The sequence below is a fragment of the Bubalus kerabau genome, chromosome 10 (genome assembly GCF_029407905.1).
Source record: "Bubalus kerabau isolate K-KA32 ecotype Philippines breed swamp buffalo chromosome 10, PCC_UOA_SB_1v2, whole genome shotgun sequence".
NCBI lineage: Eukaryota > Metazoa > Chordata > Mammalia > Artiodactyla > Bovidae > Bubalus > Bubalus kerabau.
The window spans coordinates 68,257,114-68,270,024 of NC_073633.1; the positions used below are offsets into that span (position 1 = coordinate 68,257,114).

The window sequence follows — 12,911 nt, forward strand, 5'->3', positions numbered from 1 at the left end:
ACTAATCACCCCATAAAGTTGTCTTGAAATTACATGAGAAAATATCTGTAAAATGTTTCACACAATATCTCATACAGAATACTCTATCAATAAATGGTAACTATTAATATTTTTTTTGCCTCACTTGATACAATGATTCCATTCAGTGCTTTATCCCCCATTCTTGGCTACTACAATGATTTGCACATATTAAGAGCTCAAAAATATTAAATGCATGAAGGGATATAAGGTAATTTATATGAAAGTGCTGTGAAATTGACAAAGTGTTGTCAAGCTTTAAGAGGTTAGTACTGATAGTAATAATTAATAAGTAATAATAGATAACACCATTGAATCTTTGATTCTGGCTCAGCTTTGAAGAACTTCTGTGCAAGAAATGTTTGATGCTTAACCTTTTTCATCTAAAAATTAAATTGGGAGAGACACTGTCTACACAACAGCAACATCTCCTGATCAATGGAAAACGGTTTATTCATTTTGCTTTGCTCAATAAAAATTACCATTCTTCCTTCAAAGACTTTTTACTCTATTTCTTTCACTGTACCTATATGAATTAGTCTTGGGTGAATTGGACACAAATATCTGCTTCCCCTCAAAAGTGGTTTTCATTTGTCTCTCCTCTATCAGAGTGCAGAGTTCAGCAGGCCACAGCCAATGTGTTGGCCCCACAGTCATCAGGAATGCAAGCTCCAACATCTCTGCACTGCCTCTTAGCTGATGATGTCTGTTGGGACTCCAGTAATCCCTTCTCCTTTATGTACCTGAGGCAGAGGGAAAAGGATAAAGGGCAAAAAGGGTAAAAAGTAAGCCCATGCAGGTGAATGTCTTCTTTAAAGAATCTTTCCCAAGTTCTACTAGATGAATTTCACTTACTTTGTGTGACAGAAGAAGCTGGGAAATGTCACTTTCAGCAGGACTCATTGCTGCCTGAATACTATTAAGTTCTGTTACTCAAGAAAAAGATGGATATTAGGCAAATACCAAATATGTTTACCATTGACATCTTCACTTTTCCCTTTCATCTTCATCCTCTAGGTCCTGGTTTGCTATCCAGTTGGCAACTCTTTGAGTGTTCTGTATCTGAATCATTTTCTCCTCTCTTTCTGTATGTCTTTTTCATTATTTCACAAATCCATTGCCTGTTCTTGTATTAGTTACTTAAGCACCCTAATGTGTGTGCTCAGTCACTTAATTGTGTCTGACTCTTTGTGACCCCATAGACTATAGCCCACCAGGCTTCTCTGTCCATGGAATTTTCCAGGTAAGAATACTGGAATGAGTTGCCATTTCCTACTCTAGGAGATCTTCCTGACCCAGGGATCAAACCTGCATCTTTTGTGTCTCCTGCATTGGCAGGTGGATTCTTTACTACTGCACCAGTTGGGAGGCCTAATCACCCTAAAGTTCCTCATATATATCATTTTTTATTCAGTTCTAAACTACTCTTACTAGCCACTATTTTTTCTCAATGCTGGCCAACTCTGCCCTTTGACTACAATCATTGACTTTACATTTTTCCACATTTAATCCAGATGCTTTCAGAGTCTTTGATCCTTTGTGATTGAGAAAACATTAGCCTCTGATATGATATCTGTTATTTGCTTCAAAATAATCCAGTGTTGGGAGGGGGGAAAAGTCAGTGATGTGTAAATGAAACAAGATTAGCCATGTCTTGAAATTATTGAATTTGATGATGGATTTGTAGGGGGTTCATTATATAATTTGGAGAAGGAAATAGCAACCCACTCCAGTATCCTTGCCTGGAAAGTCCCAGGGACAGAGGAGCCTAGTGGGCTGCAGTCCATGGGGTCACAAAAGAGTCGGGCACGACTGAGCGACTAACATTTGTATTATATCATTACTTCTAATCTTGTGCATGTTTTAAAAACTTATACAATAAAAAGTAAAGAAAGAAATGATTGCTTGAATCTCTGTTTGCAAATCTGTTGAGGTATAAAGTCCTTCCCAAAATTTATTCACAAAACTCCAGGAGGCTTACATTGTGTTGGTCACCTACACTTCTAGGATCTTCTCTCATATTGGTGTCACTCTGCCATCCACATCTTCCCATATATGATTCTCAGTCTTTTCACCAAACACACACACATACAGATAAGATACATACAAAGTAATTTGAATCAGATAGTCTTTAAGAAGAGCTATTGACCATTGAAGTCTTCAGGTGACATACTGTGTAACAATGTAAAAGACTACATTTCTCTTCATTCCTTGTGGCTATGTGTATACTTTTTCTTTTTCTTCCTCCTCACCCCCCACACTAACTGAAATACAGACTTGAATTGTAGGGGCTGAGCACCTATCATAGACAATGAGTCAATACATTTAGATGGCAGAGCGTCAGGATACAGGAGTCTAATTTTCAGAAAAACAGAGGATACCATATCAGCTCTAGACTGTCTTGGTTTTGTTTATGAACTCAAGAGAAATAAACATCTATCTTTTTAAGCCACCATTATTATGTTGCATGTGTTTTTCTATTACATGCTGCCAAACATAATCCTACTTGATATACTTACCAAAGGATTTTCTTTTTTTAAACAAGTGCAATTCTGGGCCTAAGAGAAATTATATTGTCAGATCGAAATAATTTGTTTTTTTCTTCACTTCATTACATCAAATTCTTGTATCATTCTCAGGACCAGTTACAGACTTTCTGTTTATCTCCTTGACTTGCTATTATCTGAACCAGTATAATAAATAAAGTATATTGCAAAGGTCAAATCTAAACTAAAAATTTAAATATCACATTAAAAGAAGAATACATTAATTATTTCAATCATCTCTTGTTGCTAACAAATCACTCCAAAATTTATTAGCTGAAAACAGCAGCATTTTATTATTTCTCATAGTTCTGTGAACTTACTGAGATCAATCGCATGGTTTTTCTGTTCTGCATAGTGTAGCTGAGGTCATTCAGGTGGGTATACTCGGCTGGAAGATATGCTGTGTCTGGAACATCCACTGTGACCTTTCAGCCTCTAGTGCCTTCCTTCTTCTGGCCTTTCATAATTTTGTTGTCTAGCCTGGGCATCCTTACAGCATGATGGCTGGCTTCTAAGCAAGGCTGTTCCAAGATGACAAGCCCTAATATGCAAGCACTTATTAAGACTCTCCTTGCATTAGGCTTGCTAGTTTCTAGTTGGACCAAACCTATAGATGAGAAGATTGAACACAAGGAGTTTCAGTAAATTATCCAGTCTTAGATTTAGAAAGTAGTAGAATCAGGATCTAAAACTACCTAGGCTGACTCCACCTGATAAGAGCAATTATAGTGGGGGCTACAGAGTTTGGACGGAGAAGGCAATGGCACCCCACTCCAGTACTCTTGCCTGGAAAATCCCATGGACGGAGGAGCCTGGTAGGCTGCAGTCCATGGGGTCGCTAAGAGTCGGACACGACTGAGCGACTTCACTTTCACTTTTCACTTTCATGCATTGGAGAAGGAAATGGCGACCCACTCCAGTGTTCTTGCCTGGAGAATCCCAGGGACGGGGGAGCCTGGTAGGCTTCCGTCTATGGGGTCGCACAGAGTTGGACACGACTGAAGCGACTTAGCAGCAGCAGCAGCAGCACAGAGTTTGGAACTTGATAACTGTCTATTTAACATATGTAAACTTTGACTCTCCAGTTATTTCCAATTAAAAAAACAAAAGGCAGCATATTGTGTAACTTTTCTGGGTAAAGCCATAAGTATGTTTTGAAATTTATAAGCTATAATACAAAAGCTAAAAATATGAGAGCTGCCTTATCTTAGTGTATCCTCCATAGTGCTGGGCAGTCACTGTGCCACCCAGGAGCTGTCCATGATGTGGTTGGACGCTGTGTGCCCTGGAACATGGCTGAAGCACGGCTGTTACTAGAACAATGGGGATTGGGAGGAAGGCTGTGTCTTCCTCATGTTGAATTTCCAGGCATAATGCTGCCTCCCTGAGAGCTGAGACTCACTCTTCTTGCAATGAATGCAGATGTACAGAGACACTTAGGTTGCTGGCTGAGTTTGCATGAAATCATTAGCTCATTTCAACACTACTAGAGAAGCCTGAAGGGTATGCATGAGGCACTTTAGCATTTTTAATGACATCCATTTCAGTTCACATAATTATGCCAAGGATGCAGTGGACTCAAATCAATTGTTTTAGGTAGTAAATGGAGCCCAAAACGCACTGTAATATAATTTATTTTGCAGAAATATCACAAGATACTTCACAGGTAATTATGTTTGATGTCAAAAAACACAAACCCTGGATATGAAAATGTGTTATGTAGGTTGCATTTAGAAAAGTGTTGCATAAGGTTAACGTAGTTTGCAAAGATTAGGGAAAAGGAAATTTCACAAGTAGAACTCATTTAATTAAAGCAATGACGAGGATAAAATTTTAAGGGCTTAAGAGTGAGAGGGGATTCCTGTAGGGCATCAATTCCTATTGTCCTTTGGTTTAAAACCTACTAAATACACTTAATGCATATACTAACTACAGTGACGTATTTAATATCTGTCTTTTTTTGAGTGTATACCATTTTGGTTGTCTGTGCAAACATACCCTAAATTATCTGTCCCTCCTCTCCTTTACTGCCTGTTCCATCTTCTGCTATTGCTCTCTTTCTTGTTCCCTCTGTTCTAGGCACATTGGCATCCTTGCTGTTCTTCAAACACTACTGTTCCTTATGCCTGGAACATCTTTCCCTTAGCTGTATGTACACAAAGTCTCTTAACCCCTTTCAAATATTTGCTTAAATTTCACCTTCTCCATAATGTCTTATTTAAAACTGTACCCCACCACCATCCTCAGTATTCCCAACCTCCCTCTTCTACTCTACTGTTTTTTAGAGCAAAAACCACTTTCTAATATACAACATAATTTACTGCTTTTTATTATCTCTCTGTCTCTGCTGTGTCCAACTAGAAAGCTCAACAGCAGTCTGAATCCTTTTCAGTTTCTGTTTAATGATGTACCTCAAGAGCCTAGCACATTGCCTAGCACATGGAAGATAATTAATATTTACTGAGTAAATAATAAAATTCTAGACTGTGCAATGTCTATTCTTAAATAAGCCTTCAATGGCTACATGAGTTTTTGCATTGTCATGTAGATATACCAGAGTGTAATCCTTAATAGTATGAGAAATGGAGGGTGAATTGTCAAAGAAAAAATCGGAGAAAGGATCTGCACTCCCCAGAAGCAGTGTTGTTCTGAGATAAGGTAGGTAGGGTATGATGTTCTAATGCCACAGTTCTAGTTCAACATCTCCAGTAACAGTTGTAAAAATTGTCTGGAAGAGGCATAGGGCTAAGAATGAGCAGCATGACATTTTAACTTACCTCACTTTCAAATAAATCCCTATTTAAAAACTCTGTCTTACAAAATTGTTATTTAAGGGCGTTCTTATGGATTTACTACTAATTTTTTTTAAATTTTAGTTAACAAGTTTATTTACTTTGAGGTAAGAATTTTTCAAACAAGTCTCATTAAAAAGCTTTAAGTGGTTAATACAAACTAGAATGGTATGATGAAAGTGATTTTTGGCCTATATCCAGTAGTAAATTAAAAAAAAAACCAAAATAAGCATGCATTAAGATTGATTGCCAGTGTCTCATGAACAAAGGACGTACGAGTGTGCCTATGTTTAACATCCTGGGCCTAAAAGATTTCTAAGGTCCCTTTCAGATGTATCATTCTCTGTGAAAGAAAAAGTATTGTTAGCAGAAATTCTGATAGGGGAAATTTCAAGTGAATATATTAAGGATCATAATTCATTGAAAAGTAAAGCAATGAAAATAAAGCATCATTGAAGAAAGAACTTCCATGTTAATATATGGGCTTACTGATATATATTACTTAATATATGAGGTCTCTTCTCATCTCATTAAAATATACCTGAAAAACAATCAAAAGACAGGAGGGGTGTGTATGTGTGTGTGTGTTCCTTTTTCACTTATTTATTATCTATTTCTCCAATGAGGCTGTATGTTTCATAATGGCAGGAACCATATCTGATTAGTTCTCTAGTCTCTAAGCATAACAGAAATTATTAAATATATTTTAAATGCATGAGTTGTAAAGATTGGTGCTTTTGCAACATGATCTAAAGGAGGAGGTCATAACATTTTGGTGGGAAAATAGTGGCAAGAAAATCATCATTTTGATTCAGATTTTTTTCCTTCTCTGACAGCTGCAATTATAACAAGTGTTTCTATTAACAAGTCATAGACCAATAGTAAATAGTTACTTTTTTCAATTTTTCACTGAGAAGTATTAAGGAAGTATTAAGGAAGTCCTAGGAGTAGAGAAAACTGGAAATTCATTCATTATGCTGTGCCCTACTCCAATTATGTGTAGCATCATTTGGGTTTCAGTTTAAATACATTTATTTTAAATGCATATTTCTAAGCAATTAACTTCAAAAAATAAATTATTAAAATATGCGAAAAACTTGACAACTTCCAAGAAATTAAAAATAAGATTTCTACCTAGCAAACTAAAAAGAAAAGCCAATTAAGCAAAGTTTACAAATTTAAAGGCAGAAGTAAAGAGTAGGTAGTAAGCAAAAAAAAAAAAAAAAAGAAGTTTTAAAACTGAGATTAAGTATATTATGACATTTATATGTGAGTTAAACTCCTCTGTTAACAGCAAATGCAAAAAAGAAAGAAAGAGATGGAGGTAGAAGTCACAATAATAATATCAAAATGGAACTCAAGGGGAAAAAGATATTGAACAAGACAGTGGAAAATTCTACTGATAAAATCCATTATAAAAGGATAACAGTAATAAATCTCCATGAAGACAAATTATAGCAAAAAATATTAGAAATAATTTGACATAAAAAACAATTACAGTAAAGTGCCTTTGCTTAGTACTATCACACTATGACTAATCAAGACACAAAGTGATTATGCACAGACACTTATGAGTAATATCACTGTATACTCACAGATAGAAAATATATATTTTGTCAAATGCCTGAGGAATGGTTATAAAATTATTCATATCTAAAGCCATTCAAAAACCTCAACTTTCTGAAAAATGGAAACTGGATGGGCAAGATTACATCTTTTGTCCAAGAATAAACAAAACTAAAAATTAATTAAGATTCCATTAGATACCAATTTACTTAAAGAGGGAATAGAAATGCAATTAAAAAGTATTTAGAACATAATTGGATTGAGAATAGTATGTATCAAAATTTCTGGGATAGTTAAAAATACACACTCAAAGGTAAACATATTCTTAGGTGCTGTCATTTAAGAAAGATAAAATAAATGAAATAAGCATTTTTATGAAGTTAGAAAGTTTTAAAGAAGGCAGCCCCAAGGAAAGCAGGAAAAACCAGTTAGAAATTACTAAATAGAAAAAAGTGTGGATAGATAAAAATTTGTAGATTTTTCTTAAAAGGATATTTTTGGGAAATATAATTATTAAAAAGAAAATTATTTTAAAAATAAAGTATTAAAAACAAAGGGGACAGATTTTAACTTTACACAACAACTTAATGTATAGTTGTATACAAGTATACCAGGAAGTCCTAGGAGTAGAGAAAACTGGAAATTCTTATTATATATGTAGCTATAAAAAGCCCTTGGTTAAGAAATTTTTACAAGCAAGTTTTTCTGAGTTTGCAAGAAACAGGTAATTACAGTGTTATGTGAAAAATTCCAGAGCCTTAAAAATACATAGAAAACAAACCAAATAATTTGTTATCTTCATATTGAAAGAAAAAAAGTATATACTTTTGTATACCCCATTTTTTCTTATGAGTACATATTACTTTTATAATCAGAAAAAATATAGGGCCAAATTTAAATGACTGAAGGAAATAAAGTTGATTCAATTGTAATACTTTGGTTTATAAACTTGAGGGCAGTATTTTGCATAGTATGAGTTGTGCCTATTTATAGCTTTTTTCTGCTAAGAAAAATAATAAGAACTTATTTCTTAGGATTGTATAATCATGAATTAAGACTTAAGAGGCTTGCCTAAATAGACATCACTTACTTGTATAATGGAGAAGGCAATGGCAACCCACTCCAGTACTCTTGCCTGGAAAATCCCATGGACGGATGGAAAATCCCTGGTGGGCTGCAGTCCATGGGGTTGCTAGGAATTGGACACGACTGAGTGACTTCACTTTATTTTTTCACTTTCATGCATTGGAGAAGGAAATGACAACCCACTCCAGTGTTCTTGCCTGGAGAATCCCAGGGACAGGGGAGCCTGGTGGGCTGCCGTCTAACAGGAATTAAATAATTACATTCTGATTATATTTAATGTTTATACTAATATACTAATATCAATTCAATAACAGTTCTACACATCTTTATTTCTTAATCCAATAAAGAGATTGTATTTTTGTCAATCTATTCAGTTACATCAACATAAAATTCTCTCACAATTCTGTTGGGTTTTTTAGATCAGACTGCTTTTTAATGGATACCCTTAGGAAAATTCCAGGGTACAGGAAAGAGTATGAAGTCCTACAGTTAGCATTTATATGATTGTGATGCCATAAAGCTAAATGATAACTCTGTAATGGGTTGGGTATGTGCAAGGGTAGTAGAACCCATTAAAACCTTATTGCCTATATTCATGGGGCTTCTCTGCCTCCACTTCAGAACATCCTGATTGAGTACTATCATTGGGTTGTTATCACCAAAAATAATTATGATAAAAAACTGGAGCTCAGATTGTCTTGATAATAGTTAAAAGAAACAGAGGTTTTTGTTGTTGTTGGGAATATTTCCTTATGTAGGTGTCCAAGAAAATGCACATATTTTATTGGGTTGGTTAAATTTTTATTAGTGCATTATAGTGATTCTTTATATGATTTGGATATGAGTCCTTTGTCAGATAAATGTATCACAAATATTTTTTTCTCAATGGATCATCCTTTCATTTTCTTGATAATGTTATTTGAAGATAAGAAGTTATTAATGTTGGTAAAGACTGTTATCTGTCTTTTTATTTCACAGACAATGCTTTTTATATCTTATCTCATAAATTTTTGCTTACCCCAGGGATATAAAGGTTTACTCTTGAATTTTCTTTTTTCATGTAGGTCTGTTGTTCATTCTGAATTAAATTTTGTGTATATTGTGATATTGGATTGAAATTAATTAATTTCTATAAAGATATTCAATTGTTTTAGCACATTTGTTGGAAAGACTTTTTAATTCATGGAACGGAATTGATATTTCTTTGAAAAATTATTTGACATAAATGTGTGGTAAAGTCAAGTAAAGTGAAGTGAAAGTCGCTCAGTTGTGTCTGACTCTTTGCGACCCCATGGACTATACAGTCCATGGCATTCTCCAGGCCAGAATACTGGAGTGGGCAGCCATTCCCTTCTTCAGGAGATCTTCCCAACCCAGGGATCAAACTCAGGTCTCCAGCATTGTGGGCAGATTCTTTACCAGCTGAGCCACGAGGGAAGCCCTCATGGTATGTACGGTATGTTATGTATATATGTATATATTATGTATATGTATATTATGTATATATGTATGGTATGTTAATGGAAACTATATTTTGTTTCCATTGCTCTGTAAGCTTACCTTTATATCAATACAATGCTATCATGATTACTGTAGCTATATTCTAAGTCTTGAAATCAGGTAGTGTACATCCTTGAACTTTGTTCTTTTTTCAAGATTGTTTTGACAATTCTAAATCCTTCACTTTTCTATATGAATTTTATAATCAGGTCATAAACAATAACAAAAAAATGCTGCTGTAAATTTGATTGAGATTTTATTAACTACATTGATCAGTTTGTGGAAAATGAACATTTTATCAGGTTTGAGCCTTCCAATTCTTGAAAATGGTTTATTTCTGTTTATTTAAATATTCTTTCAATGCCTCTCGATGCTTTTCAGTTCTAAGTATAGAGTTCTTACATGACCACACCATCATGGTTATCCAGGTCATTAAGAACATTCTTGTATAGTTTTTTTGTGTATTCTTGCCACCCCTCCTTAATCTCTCTTGCTTCTGTTAGATCTTTACCTTTCTTGTCTTTATTGTGCCCATCCTTGCATGAAATGTTCCCTTGATATGTCCAATTTTCTTGAAGAGATCAATTTTTTCCCATTCTATTGTTTTCCTCTATTTCTTTGCATTTTTCATTTAAGAAGCACACACATATTTTAACATATGAAAAAACAGGTGATCTGGTTGGTTAGTGAGGTAAATGGCTTACATATTTGAACCCTTATTAATGTTACCCTTTAAATGTTACTTTTAAAGTATTAATATCTATCAACTCAAACATTACATTTTTGAGCCTTTAATAAATTAAGGGATTTAATACTAGTATTTTGAAGAGATGTGGTCATAAGGGTACATGGAAGAGGTCATTCCCAAAACTTTTGTGTTATTTTTAAATTTAACAAAGTACTATAGTTCTCTAAAAGTTCAAACAGGAAAGAATAACAACTGACAAAGACTGACTAACAACATTATGTTTTCATGAAACATCACTATATTAAGGAATTTGGGAAGTTTATCTTCCAGATACATATGCCCATTATAAGTTTGTGATTCTTCCATTTGTACCAACCAGGAAAGTCAAGACAATCATATTATTATCCTTGCTTTCCCTGTATCCCAAATTCCCTTCATTACTAGGAATCTTTGGCACCAATTATTACACTGTGCCAGTGGCCCCATTTGTATTCCCTATAAACTTGTGAACCCTCATCTCCACCATGAGCTTTGTTTCTCACTTCTCCAGGCCTGTCTCTGGGGTGTTCTGATCTGACCTCATGGGGGTTACGTGAATGACTCCTTTCCCTTTTTGCCTTCAGTTTGTTTATGGATAAGGGAAGGGAAAGTTGGAAGCTAAACTCACAATATTTACTAGACGCACATTGGAAATACACATTTGTGTCGTCTATAGAATTGGTCTTAAGTTCTGTAGATGTAGAACTTTAACTTTAGAAACAAAGCAGGAATAAAAATAGTTCTATTGAAGAATCGGGAGCTTGCAAGAAGTTACCCCATCCTTTATGGGAGATTCCTGACATCCGGAGAGTTGGCAAGCTCAGGCAGTACTTTTGTATTTGAGAACAAAGAGTGTAAATCCTTTTATAAAGTTAGGCATCCCTGTATTCACAAAATAATCACATCCTATTTTATCTGTTTGTAGCTTTGGATTTTTGTATTCTAAGTTAAAGCCAAGCACACCCACGGTAAAAACAAAAGTATACTGCTTTGTTCTGTAGTACTTTAAAGCCTCTATTTCCTATGATCAAACTACAGGGCAGCATACAAATGCGTTCAGTATATGTAGAAACTCTTTTTTTTTTTTTTTTCAGACAATACACAAATATTTATTACTTTTGTTTTTAATTACCTGCTTACTGACTTTAAATGAGTTCTTCCTCTTAATATTTCACTTGTAAAGCTTTCATATACTATTTTTTTTTTTGGTTTCTTTTTTTTTTTTTTTTATTTTATTTTTAAACTTTACATAATTGTATTAGTTTTGCCAAACATCAAAATGAATCCGCCACAGGTATACTCTTAACATGTGTTGGGAAGATAGATTCCTTTCCAGGTTCATCTCAGGCAGAGCGACTCCCACTTCCTATACCAGACCCCACCACACATTCCCTAGTTTGTTTTCTGTTGTAATTATAAACAACAAACTTTTTACCTCTGAATTGTTATCCTCTTTAAAATCTCCATTATGTTTCGTAAGCTGTTTCTGCCATTTGGATTGTCCTTTCTTTCCTTTTTACTGATTAATTCTCAACCAGTTCTTAAGATCTCAGGTAAAATTTTCTCATCTCTGAATCCTTCCCTGAATTGCTAGTTGCTATTGGAATCCCAGTAGCAGACTAAACCCATTTTTATTGGGTATTTACAAAACAAGAGTTTGGCTCTTCCTGTTGTTCACATGTGTTAACTAGATTAAGCAGGGCATGTCTACTGAGACTATATTCCAAATGCTAAGGACAACACTGATGCTTGGGAAGTGCTGGCTGAGTGACTGAATGAATAAATGAATGAATTTTTAATTTTTCTTTCTTTTGCTTTCTTGAACTCTCATTTGCTCTAAATAGTTTTCCATGCGCTTAACACATTCTAAAATATTATGTACTTTTGTTATTTATTATATTTGTTGTCAATGTCTTCCCATTAAGGCAGAGTACCTCTCTTTAGTATGTGTTAAAATTTATTTAAGGAATGATTAAAGTAAATCCTACCGAAGCCCATGTACTCTGGAGCCCTTGAGTCACAACTAGAGAATGTGTGTGCTGCCACTAAAGATCTCCACATAATGCAACAAAGATCTCACATGCTGCAACTAAGACCCAGCACAGCCTAAATAAATAGTTCTTAAGACTATGCTGAATTTAAGTATAATTCTTATTCCTAGTTGCCCTTTAGGTCTAATATGTGCATGTCTGCTCAGTCATGTCTGACTGTGACCCATGGACTGTAGCCCACCAGGCTCCTCTGTCCATGGAATTTTCCAGACAAGAATACTGCAGTGGGTTGCCATTTCCTTCTCCAGGAAATCTTCCCAGCCCAGGTATGCAAGCAGGGTCTCCTGTAGATTCTTTAGCACTGCGTCTCCTGGGAAGCCCTTAGGCCTTAGGATCTAAAATTCCTTAGCATTTACACAGGAAACTTTGTAAAAAACGTTTTGAGTCTCTGTTAAATATTTAACTATCAGCTGAATGTGGCTTCGCTGATGGCTCAGTGGTAAAGAATCTACCTGCAATGCAGGAGCTGTAAGGAGAAGCAGGTTCAATCCATGGGTCAGAAAGATCCCCTGGAAAAGGGCATAGCAACCTACTCCAGTATTCTTGCCTGGAGAATCCTATGGACAGAGGAGTCTGGCAGGCTACAGTCCGTGGGGTGGCAAAGGGTCAGGCACTGACTTAACAC

General features: G+C 35.1%; 1 long non-coding RNA gene across 2 annotated transcripts; it reads right to left on the bottom strand.

Moving 5' to 3' along the window:
* Positions 1-483: 483 nt before the first annotated feature.
* Positions 484-12,543, bottom strand: LOC129620608 (uncharacterized). 2 transcript variants are annotated; one of them, XR_008698596.1, is made up of 4 exons: positions 11,671-12,543; positions 2,885-3,171; positions 874-944; positions 484-761 (listed from the first exon to the last, which is right to left on the bottom strand). It is a non-coding gene; the product is annotated as an uncharacterized LOC129620608 (long non-coding RNA). The 2 variants fall into 2 exon arrangements; XR_008698597.1 differs by lacking the exons at positions 2,885-3,171; positions 11,671-12,543 and adding an exon at positions 2,000-2,075.
* Positions 12,544-12,911: the final 368 nt, after the last annotated feature.